Source organism: Thermobia domestica, chromosome 18, assembly GCF_964235325.1.
Source record: "Thermobia domestica chromosome 18, izTheDome1.hap1.1, whole genome shotgun sequence".
NCBI lineage: Eukaryota > Metazoa > Arthropoda > Insecta > Zygentoma > Lepismatidae > Thermobia > Thermobia domestica.
The window spans coordinates 153475400-153488005 of NC_137471.1; the positions used below are offsets into that span (position 1 = coordinate 153475400).

Sequence of the window (12606 nt, forward strand, 5' to 3'; positions counted from 1 at the left end):
CCTCAAAGCCTCAACAAGTCTTCGATGGGTACCTGAAACAAGCTTTCGGAAAACTGATTCCATGCTATTTTCCATAAGTAGATGGGCCAAATGCATTCACATGAGAGTGTTTCATGCATAGTGTAAATAAAATTTTGTGAGAATAGCGTTCCATAATAAAATGAGCCTTGTAACTATTTGAATGACCCTCGTCTTTGTTCCTCTCACAACTGATGATATATGCCCAAACACACACACAGATACACATTGACGATTTAAGAAGAGTCTCCCCGGAGAAACTGAATAAGCAACGAGTGTAAGTAATACAGTACTACTAAAATACTGGTTTCCCAGAGGTTAAGCCCAATCAGAGAAATGCCCACGGAAATTTCGTCATTCTGGTGCAGTATCCTCAGGCCACACCATGAAATCACTGCTCACACAATATTAAACACCAGTAGTTTAAGCAGTAACGCCCGCGGGGTTTTTCCAGGGAGGGAGGCTGACATACAAGCAAAATTGCAATTACAAGCCCCTTGAAACACACAATATAAGTTCTACTGCATGTAAAACAATTACTTACGCTCATGGCGTAAGTTTACTACAGTAATGTGTGTGGATAAGCAAATTTGTTTTGATATGTATTTTGAGGAATCGAACCAATTTTGATAATCCAGGGGGCAATGTCCTCCTTGACTCCCGTTGCAGGTGGGCATGAAAGTAAGGATATAATTTTTTGGTAAGGTATACGCGCAACTGTTTTCAAACATAATTTTACCCATCATCCCCATATATGCTTCTTCTTTCGTAAAATTAAAATGGGTGAGTAATATGGTTACCAACTCTGAAAAAAAAATTACCGGCACCCGCTCAAAATTTCCTGTGATATAGGCCTAAGTGAAAAGTTTCTCTCTTCGAACCCATCCATGGAAAGGAGATGTACTATCCAAGGACAAAATGCATTAGGATTTAGATTTCTGGGCTATCGGCATTTAAGGCCATTTAGCCCTTCACGTTTTGAGGGATAACGTCCCTCGACGAGCACACAATCCGGGAAAAGGGAAGGAAGAAAGGATTGGGAAAGGAAGGAAGTAGCCTAGGACTTAAAGTTAGGTACCACCCTGACATTTGCCTGGTGTGAATGACGAAAACCCAGGAAAACCTCATTCAGGATGGCTGGCATGAAAAAGCGTTTCACACTTTTTCGACCGAGTGCCCCCACCAGGAATCGAACCCAGGACCGCTCAAACCGAAGGCGAAAGCGTTAGCGACTTCGCTACGCGGGGCCAACAAAATGCATTAGGACCCGTATTCTGCACATCCTTAATACATGCACTTATAATCGTAATATATACCAGTACATTGTGTTCTGAAGTCGTATCGATAATTTTCTTCTATTTACCAGTAACTGCTACTTCTTTAAAATTATCGAGAGATGAAAAAATAGTATCTTAATCTGTACGTGTCAATTTTGGACAAATCCTCACGCTATATTTATGCCGCACAATTATGACAAATTAAACACTTCTGTATCCAGGGGCGGATCCAGGGAAGGGGGCGATCGTCCCCCAGAAGAGAAAACTTTCTTATTTTATATATATAAATAAAGGAAGTGGCTGGATCCACACCCAAAGAGAAGAAAGAGACAAGAAACTATCAAGGTGTGGATAGTATTTCGTATATGACGTCATTATAACTTAAGCCAATGAAATTTGTTGTATGATAGAGATAAGTTTCGGCATGGTTTCAGCGGAAAATTTATAATTGAACGCCATTGTTTATTGTCTGTATTGGGTGTGAATTTAATTTTCAGTTCTTTTTTCGAAAAATTATTTGTCGAGACAGAGTGAAGCATGTTGCAAACCACGCTGTATAGTTTATGTTCAGGTGTAGTTCTAATTTTGATAGTTATAATTTTTTTCTAAACATTTTTTGAAATTATTTATGTAACTGGATCTACCAAGAAATGTGACCAGGGCTCTTAGAAATTTACTCTTGTGTAGTGTGTAAAAGTTAATATGCATGTCTTAGAAAAGTAGTTACTTATTAACATTAATTGCCTGTTATTGTTTTAAGAATAAAATCGTTTAAGAATTAAACATTCGGTATGTTTTTGGAACTGGGGAATCTTTTCTGTATTATTTTATGGTTTGGGTAGGTTAGTTTAGGTCAGGTTAGAATAGGATATTTGGGGCATTACTCGAGCAGAGAGTTCTAGCAAATTTTTTCACATGTTTATTGGAGCCACGAACCAACTAAAAAGCACGAATGCTATCTAACCGAGTCTAACCTCAAACCCCGAGCAAAGCGAGGGTGTTTGTCCGTAGGGAGCAGGCGCGTCAGCGACGGGTAGGGTTCCTACTCTTAAATGAGGATAGTGGAGAAATATATAAATTATCCGCAATAATTTTTACGTGGTGATTTTATCAGAATTCCTACTTTCTTCTATATTTTCTGTGTTTTTGATGGTTTAGGCTAGGCTAGGTTCGGTTAGGTTATGTTATGTTATGTTAGTAATTACACTTACGTAACATCAACTCATTTCTCCTGTAAACATGGTGATTTTACCCGATTTTGGCCCCCTAGTTCCAAAATTATCCCAAACATTCGTGTCTAGGACACTCGCACAAGTTTATAGAGAGCATTGGAAAGAATTGTTGAAAATCTAACAAAAAATATTTGAACAATTCCCTACTCTTACAAAACATTGTGCATGGTAACATGATATGCAATCGGCATTACTTGAGCAGACTGTTCTGTCAATTTACATTTTAAGGTTAGCTTAGATTAGGACGAAAAATGTTTCGGCATTTGTGCTGTATCGCGAGACCATATAACATTCGAAAATGTTACAATTTTGGTAATTTCTGTTCGCAATAGGTTAGGTTAGTTTATGTTATGTTAGTGTAGGGGTCCGGCATAATTTTCCAGAAAATGATAGAATTTTGCTGATTTCCACTAATATTAGGTTAATTCACGTTGCCTTACATTAGTTTAGGTTACGTTATGTTACATCTAAGTACTTGTATCATCCATTTCTCCTGTGTTTTGTGCGTGCTTCTGGACCCCTTCTGCAAAACATACTCGAAAATAAATACCAAAATGTACTACATTTGGTTCCGTTGGTTAGATTATATTACATTACGTTACATTAGCCTAGGTTAGGTTCAATTACCTTCTAAAATAGATGCGTGGAAACGTTTATGATTTGTAATAGAAAATTACTATTTGCAAATAAATACGGGGCCTTGTTTAGCGATGGAAGGGCCAGCTTTTCACCTACTTTTTTGCGATACTCTACTCAGATTCGGTCGTTTTATGGTTCCATACGATAAATTAGGTAAAGTTACCAATATTTAATTCACATAGTATTGCCGAGCGAGCGTTAGTGAGTCAAGGCGTGTTAGAGCCCCGCAGGCACGTTGTTTTCTGTCTTCGTTACGAAGAGTTCACTTTCTTTTCCCACATAAGTCACTATAAAGTTCAAGTTCGGTAAACTAGAAGTAATTAGTTAAAATTTTCATAACACTTTACTCAAACATCGATTGCCAGTTTTTGCCCCCATCTCTAAACTGTTAACAAATATGGCGTTCGGATGTATGACAAAAACTAAGGTGCAAAACACAAACCATCTTGTGCTAGATAACCACTAAATAGCACGAATGCTATCTAGCCGAGCAGTCAGTCCAGGGCGAAGCTGGTGGTCCCGCATGGGGGTGCGTCCAAATAGAGTAGGCGCATTAACAATGGTGGTTATGCGAATGAGCGAGGGAGTTTTTAATTATTGGAACAGATTAAGGATAGTCCGTCATGAAAATTACGGTAGTTCTATGGATAAAATGAATGAGTACATATGACAAGATTGTATAGGATACTAAATTCCACTATCGGAGGAAGTTTTCAGAATGTAGGAGACCACTATTTCATGTTTACAAGTGTGAAACAATTACAACTGGGATTAAAATGATTGCGTGCATATCAAAGATGACTGTGTAACAAACTAATACCATCTGCGAAGTATTTCTGTAACGATGTAGGAAACTTAGAGCTCCCTCGTGACTAAGCGGTTAGCGTACGCGCTTTTGGTGTGGGAGACCCGAGTTCGATTTCCGCGCGAGCTCATGTGGTTCGGAGTACACGTTAAATTGCAGGTCCACGTCTCATATAGCCTCGCTGCTCAAAGGGACGCTCAACTAAAATCGATTCTAATCGATGTAGGAAACTTGTAGTTTTACTTTACAACATTGGAGCTACTAGTGTGAAACCAGTACAGGTACTCTAGGCTATGAGATTCTAGGCGATATCAAGTGTTTTTTGCGCTGTCTTTGATTATGTGCATTTCCCGTCGTTGGCGCGCCTGCTTCCTGCAGATGCAGTTTTTCGTTACCCCGCAGGCCACCTAGCACAAGTTAGCGTGTGCTGTTTCCGCGATCGCTTTTGTCGCATACTTTCGAACGCGTGTTTATGCCTATAAGGAAAAATTGTCGTAGAGTGAATCTTCACCCATGAATGCAAATCCTACCTAAGAAACAGTTTTTAAGATACTATAGTGAAATAATTGAATATAGTAAGATATTAGGTACTAGGATAGCGCATAGTCACTTCTAGGGCACATTAGTTTGTACGCATATTGTGTTTAGTGTTTATACACGGAAATGAACGTTTTAATTTTACGTCGCATGTTTATGCCCTTTGGGCTAAAGGTGACGTATAATTAGAAAACAGTGTGTGGAATGGCAATATACGAGTAACCGAAATAACCCGGAGAAAACCCACGGACACGGTGCTGTCCACCACATCGAAATAGATTTGGCGCACCAGAGCTATACCGCCAATCCACCATGCCTTCCTCGTTATGTACTAAGTATTGAATATTACCTATGAGTTTTACAAATTCTGCTATTCTTAAACTTAGTGCCCGCCGATATAGTTATCATATATAGTATTATACCGTATGTTTCTTGCAGCTACATTTACTATTCCTTGCAAAAGTGTGAAAGGACGCTAGATTTGGTGTGCCCTCTCATTCTAAATAATTAACAGTTTTGTATGTTTAGCATACAGTGTTGGATGGTTTAAACCAGCTGGTTTTTTTAAAAAAAAAACAACTGGTTTAAACCAAAAAACAAAAAATGTTCGTAAAAGTGTGTTTGTAAAATCTTGATGAACACACATTTGTGGGTTATCACCTTTCACTCCCGTATATTATTCGTATTATGTTCAGACCTAAATTCCCCATTCATTACTCAAAAAGAATATACTACAAAAGCAACTTTTTTTTACACGTTTATAAATGTTTATTTTGTGATTTTTTTGTAGTTGTTATTATTGTTATGTAATTGCAATCGAAGAAAAATTCTAAATATTGTTTCGTTTCAATGTTTACTATGGATAAAATACGTCGAAAATGCCGTATTTTTTGTGTGTGTGTGTGGGGGGGTCATACAGACCCCACAAGAGGCATTTAGTGAAATAAGTATCTTTGGTATCTATCTATGTATAAATGAGTTTGAGCCAAAGTGGACTCAAATAATTCGTATCTTTATTCACTTTTCTTATTGGTATACAGATTAAGTCGGTGTATTTCTTTAATTTGGACCAATAAAAGTCGTTGTTAACTAACTTGAACTAAATTAGTTCTGTACTCCGTAGTACTTTGAAATTATTCATATGTAATTCTGTGTAATGGTTTCACTTGTGCAACTGTTTATCTTTTTGCCCTTCTGAAATGACTCTTGACAGTTATATTAAGAAGCATGTAAAGATCAGTACAACGTGTTTTTTTATCAGGATTCCTTCGTGAGTGAGTCGGCAAACGTATCGCATTTGTGGCCAATTAGTCCTGGTTCTGAGTTCAAATGGAGGACAATTTCTCTCGGATGTAACTCGAGAAGCGGTTTTTATTCCGCTTTAAGCTTATGTGACCCCTTCCAGCATAACCCGGTTGTTGCATAATAACATCAAGGCGAAACAAACTTATTTCTGTCCATATATGATATGAATATATAGAGCAAATCATTTAAACAAAAAAAACTTTTTTTTTTATAAAAACCATGGTTTTTGCCAACCCTGTTAGCATACCATGTTTTAAATATTTGTATTCCACCTCTTGCAAACCAAGTTCATGAACAGTATGACCTATTGTAGTGCGAATCACGACGGAGGTTTTAAATCAGTGCACTAGGTGGGTACGCAGACCATCATGCAGGATAAATCCTTACAATATAGGCCATTTCTACCAACTTTTTCAGCTCGAGGAGAGTGGAATTACTGGACCATACCACCAGTTTTGGCTATTTTGCTTTTATTTAAAACTGTTCTTGGTATTGATACTCTACATTTGTTTTAAAGTGTACCGCCCACGATAATAATCTGAGGCTAAGGAAGACGCTAATCATGTTCACAAACGAAATAGTGCTATGATGAAAGTAGGAGAAACCCGACAAAACTTACCCACACGGTGTTTGACTACCACTAAGCCCACTTGACGCGAGCTGGGTTCAAACCAAGCATCCACGCACGAGAAGTGGGCACTCTGATATACATTGATTAACTTGCTCTGGTTAGTTTGCATGTGCAAGGATATATAATCACTTACGGAATAGTAACGACAGTCCATAATCACAACTCTTTTTACGAATTCAGTAATCTGTTTCAGATGTAGTTCAACTATGAACGGTCTTATCTTGTATCCCGAATGTTTCGAGACTTTCTATGTTTGAGTTGTTTACTATATATCGTAAAGCATCGATCAACAATTATTTCATTCTACTTTACTTTCTAATTATTTGCATATACTGTTCTACTTTGTACGCTCGGTCGTTCCAAAGGAACTCTTATTATGCACGTGTTACTAAACAATTCATCCGTATCTCACGGAATAGGTATTTTAACTACACGAAGCTAAATTAAGTCAATACCTATAGGTGAATTGTAGGAAATCTGTATAAGTCCTTGCACGGAAACTTAAGTTTTGCTATAATTTAGCTCCAGCCCAAAAGTATAGAGGCCACAGTGACTTAGTGGTAGAGCCCTCACCTACGGTGCGTGGGGCTCTGGTATATTATAAATTATAAAAACGAAATTACGGGTAGATCTAGATGTAAGGAACACTTGAGTTGCATATATTAATACTATTTTAATGATGAAATCGTAGTAATGTAATAAAGTGAAAATCTCAACTAATGGCTTATCAGTATTAAGTGGGTACGCTAGCTTGTTTCATGCCATCATAGGCAGCTATATAATCGAAATATAGTTAGGAAATCGTAATTTTGTATAATGTCAGTCGTAAATGTTAACTATGAAACTGTGTTTGTAAAGCGACAATGAAACACTCAATTGAAATGATATATCCACGTCCGACAATCAACTAAAAAAGCAGTAATTGCTTCCGGTTATTTTAAAAAATCTGTGCTTTGGCATTTCAAACGTTTATTTGGTAACACTAAACCATCGTAGAGACTTTGCATACGTATATGCTTCAATATCTCCTGCACTTTTGTAACCCTTATATATATATAAACATTCATGTGTGTAATGTCCGATCCCGTCCACTTTTCACTCATGAGTAGTTGATAGGATAGTTCGTCTGTTTACCTGGTGTACTTATTTTGATTTCCTTGAATGTGATTTTTTCCCCTACAATTAGTACTGAGTGTATAATTTTATTTATTTATTGTTACATATAAAATGCACATATGAAGTACGCTGTTTTTGGTGCCCTGCACAACAGTACTCGTTCAAAGTAACAACAACCGACTATGAACGTAAACTTAAAATGTTCTCATATACATGCAAGGATTACTTTTATTATGAGTGGAGAATCTATCCTGGAAATTCCATCCACCAACGAATGACAAAATGCTTTGCTCTTGTTTCATTAATCTTGTGTTCTTATAATGGATATATTTCTATATATATAAATGACCTTCATACATGTAGATTCAGTTCCGTGGGGAATGATTGATTATTTGGTTAAATTAAAATCTAGCACAAAACATTAATTTACTAAAAGAATGTATTGATGGAGACCTCAAGACTTTACATTGTGTAAGAGAAGAATTTTATATCTGTAAGTAGATTGGACATATTTTTCGATAATGTAAAATTTTAATTTCACTATGTGAGTTTATGCGGGTCAGATGTTCGTAATACACGATCATACACATTCATCTCGTATATTTGCAAAACGTAATCAGACTACGTTAGTTTAATTCTTTTTAAATAATTTTCTGCTTTAAATTTTGAAGTACAAAAGAGGGTAGTTGCTCTTCCCGCTGGTGTAGCGGCTAGCGCGCGCCTTTTCTTACACTGGGGTTAATCTTTAAAATCGCGTACCATGCGTTTGTGTTGCTTCTCATCTGGAAAGAGGTGTAATCTCATTAACTAAAGTTCATTCAACGAATCTTCTGATCCTGATGTAAACATTACAGAATGGTATTACTCCGCCAGTCATCGGATGATTGGCTATCGGTCAGCGCTTCTTTCGAGAAGAACGTGCTTGTACCCTGTCGGCGTTTTATATATTCCTCGCACGCAGCCATACTGTAAACCGTGATTCGCGCGTGAGGTGGGTTAACGCCACTTTCTGCGCATGCGCATTCTCTTTTATTGCATTAATTCAATTTAGTTCTTAGACACCGTGTTGTTTCTGTTATGTAACTGTAAGGAAACTGCATTTCTGGTAATGAGCCTTACAAGCAACAAAAATATTGAAAAACAGCTTATTTGAGAATGGACTATTTTCTTCTGCCGCATGGATGTTCCAAGGCTCTTGAACCAATAAAGTGAAGCAGTTACCACGTGTATCTGTTTATATGAGGTACTGAACGTTCCTTGAATAACCTATAACTGGAGCGGAGTAGGGGGGTGCACGGTTGCTCAGTGTTAGAGCGTTTAACTGGTACGTCGGGTATTGATTCCTGTCCCAAGTAAGTTTGCGGTAGACATGTCCGTGGGTTTTCTCGGGTACTCTAGTTTCCTCGCAAAATCCCATTTCACCAATTTTTTCATTCATTATTCACTTGCGTTAATCATCCGTCTCCTTTAGCTTCAACAGCATAATCGTGGAAAGTTAAACTGAAAGATTTTCGTGAACTGAACTCAATAACCAGCTGATTCAGACCACAGCAGGTGATCCCAATAAACAATTGGATTATTATTATTATTATTATTATTATTTCAATTTTTACTGAAAACATTACTTGCTGGTACCTTGGAAAAGTGAAGAAAATAACTGGTCGACATTTTTAAGGCAACTTAGAATAATGTCACTCGTATATCTATAATTGGATTTCTTTCTCATTCTGAGCAAATTTACCGTTTAAATTCAATAAATGTACCAAAAACTATGGATTCAGTCAATTATAGATCCCGTTTGAGTATTGATAAAACACTCGTGCAGGGTTCCTACTGGTCAAGGAAGTTAGGGAAATTTTATAAAATATATTTTTCTCATTTTTTAAACATTACTTTTACATCAGTTTCAACTTAGCCAACAATTAAAGATCACGGTATGGAACGTTGCTCACATTTTTATGGGTGCTAAATGAAGTGTACGTATGAGCAATTGAATACTATTTGTCTTTATAGAATATATAAATATTTACCGTTATTTATTCCTTATTTATATATCATCATCATCCGACCCCTGTCATGAAAGTCAGGTAATTTGCTGCCGAAGATCAGGTAAATAGATTTCTCCACATCAGTAGGAACCCTGTAATAGGTTATAAAGATTAATTCGTGTATTATTTGGTGCATTCTGGAGTATATGAGACGAAATGCAAATACAAGAATGCGTACATAATCATTTCAAAAAGGAATATTCTAACCAGAGTGACCATAAGATGAAGTTCATATGAATACTTGTAAAACAAATTTTAAGTTATGCTCAATCCATATAACAAATCTGGTAATAGCTGTTATGAGTGAAAAACGCTTTTTCTTTCCTGGTTCATTTTTGAGCCTTTGCTTGACCTCTTGGCATCTGTAAAAAATTGTGTACCAAAGTTCTGTTTTTCTCACTGAGTTGAATAATAATATAACGATTCTCCACTACTTCTAGAAATAAATATGTATCAGATATATCATAAAGACTAGCAGTTCGTACAAGAGGTATATCATATGAATTAAAAGATATATTCAGGAAGTAGTAAATATTTTGAAACTTATAGGGAGGATCGTTCGAAAAAAAAGTTGTAGTTAAACTATACTCCTACATCCATATATACATATGAGAATTAAAAGAACTATCAGTACTATCTCCTAGTTGTCAATTTGAAGTGATAGCAAATAGTCAGCTCCATCTGACTAAATTTCAAGCAACCCCTAATAATGATTTATAATTTAACTATAAAATCTTACCTTGTGCAACTACTTCCATTCCTGTTTAAGTCGTTATCCTCACAATATTTCGCTCTTTTCTGGAATCATTCCTGAATCTCTGACGTAATGTTAGCAGGAATCTACTTTTTGATAACATTGTTATATCACTTCATAAGCTGTAAATAGAAAAATCTGCACAAAGTGTTCTACAGTACACTTCTGTAAATTATATTCACCACTCCTGAGCTCCATGCCGACTTTTTCCTTCACAGGTTTTGAAGTGATGTAGTAATGTACTCAGAAAGTATATTCAGGCTAGCATTACCCCTGCATTTTGAGAATGGTTCCAGAGAGGATCGAAATTTTGTGAGAATAATGAATTAAATATGAATAACAGTTATGCGTACAAAGTAAGATGTTGAGTTTTAAACCATGTACCCAAGAGCACAGTTTAGTAACTATAGCTACTTTAAGTATTGTAATTTCAAAAGTTTTCAGTGCCAACAGTGAAAAAATTCAAACTCGAGACTACATTTTTCATAAATGTAGATAATTTACGTGTGATTTGTTATTACAAATATGTAGTGCTGATAACTATAAATCATACTTTGCTTTCTTCCTGGTGTAGTAGCAGCACGCGTGTTTTTGGCAAGCGAGGTATCGAGTCGTGGGAGAGCATCGAACGCACTGCAGTGGTTCCAGATGCTACTTTAAATTGTAGGTCTCGTCTATATAATCTAGCTGCTGATAAAAGGAATAAATACAAATTAAGTAACCAATCAATTTAGATTGTTTGTATTTTTCCGGAGATAGAAACAACACACAATAGTACTGTTAGAAAAAAAGTACAAAATTAAGTGTTTATAGTTATAAAATTACTTTGAATTTTAATGTGGTCTTCCCCTTCGTGGTGATGTATGGGAATGCGTTTTCTTTTCTTTCTTTCTGTTCTTAACTAATGTTTTCTAAAAATATCTAGCTTCGTTGCAACCCACATGAGTTTTATATTTTAGTTTAAATGTCTCTCTGCTATGTGAGTTAACTGGGCTATTTATAGCTAAGCTAAAAATTGATGTGGTAACAAAGAAGCGAAACATATATTACAATACGATCCACACTACTACTTAGATTTGTGTTCAAAACTTTACTATACTGGTTTTTAATGTGTATCCTGACGCTATATCCTAGAAGTGTTATTGTGTTCCAGATGGAACATATTTCTGTGTAATGCGTGTGAAGCGTACGGATTTCGAATGCAGTAAATTCTGTTTTTCTCCATCATATCTCCCTGTGTTTTAATGCAGTTTGTTTCCTTTTGTCCTCTAATGTAGGTCAACGCTGAGAATTGCGCCTTTATCGGGGACAGAACCTGGGTATTCAAATTATGTGGGTACCTGAAGGATTAATATAACGGGTTTAGACAAGTACTTATCTAGTTTCTCCCTTCATGTAATGGAGATTATATTTTATTTTCCAGTGATTTCTGTCTCTGCGCTCTAACCTTCATCCGTTAGGTTGAAACTTCTACAAAGTTTGAAACTCATATTAAACTTCTATAAAGTAACAATTTAAAAAAGAATCTGTACTTGGTATTGTTTTGTTTCAGAGTAGGTAAATTTTGCATTTGTTACTAAGTAAAACTAATAATTAATGTTTTTTACAGGTGTAAGAAGAGAAACGTATTTACAAAGGAGCTAGCAAATCATCTTGTGCATGAATAACTGCTTCAAAGAATCTTAATACATGGTACTTCATGAATATTAATTTTGAATACTAATTTTGAGTACTCAGTGATTTTAGTGATAAAGGCTCTTCGGCTTCAAGAGCAGGCGATGTTCCCTCTTCCATTTAAAATTCATCTTTTTATGTGGATCATATCGAAATTATCGGAGAATGAAAGCGTCTAGGATCCATAAAATGTATCTTGATTAATAAAATGTGTTCCCTGACGTCATCTCAAATATATATTTTGTGTTTTATCTGATCGTTGTTGACTAACCTGTTTGTCAAAACACAAATTATTTTCTATATAGTAGTTCTATTGATCATTGAGTGTTAACTATTTGTTTGTTTACCTCTCCGTGAGTACGTTACTAATTTTTTCTTTCCACATTTTAACTTTTTCATATACCACTATTTTCTGAATAGATTGTGGATTGTTTTAACTGTTTGCAAACTAAGTTTTGTAGGCGAATCTTAGGGCAAAAATCGTCACGTTCTTAACGCGTTGTAAGGAGCAGAAAATGGAGAACGTTTCAGCTGTTATTCGAAGAAGTGCTTTTGTACAAGTAAATGGGA

General features: G+C 36.1%; 1 long non-coding RNA gene across 1 annotated transcript; it reads left to right on the plus strand.

Annotated features, from left to right (window-relative positions):
• The first annotated feature begins 1624 nt into the window (after positions 1 to 1624).
• On the plus strand, positions 1625 to 12178 carry LOC145676211 (uncharacterized). Its single transcript, XR_014129320.1, has 2 exons — positions 1625 to 1866; positions 11972 to 12178. It is a non-coding gene; the product is annotated as an uncharacterized LOC145676211 (long non-coding RNA).
• The last annotated feature ends 428 nt before the right edge of the window (positions 12179 to 12606 follow it).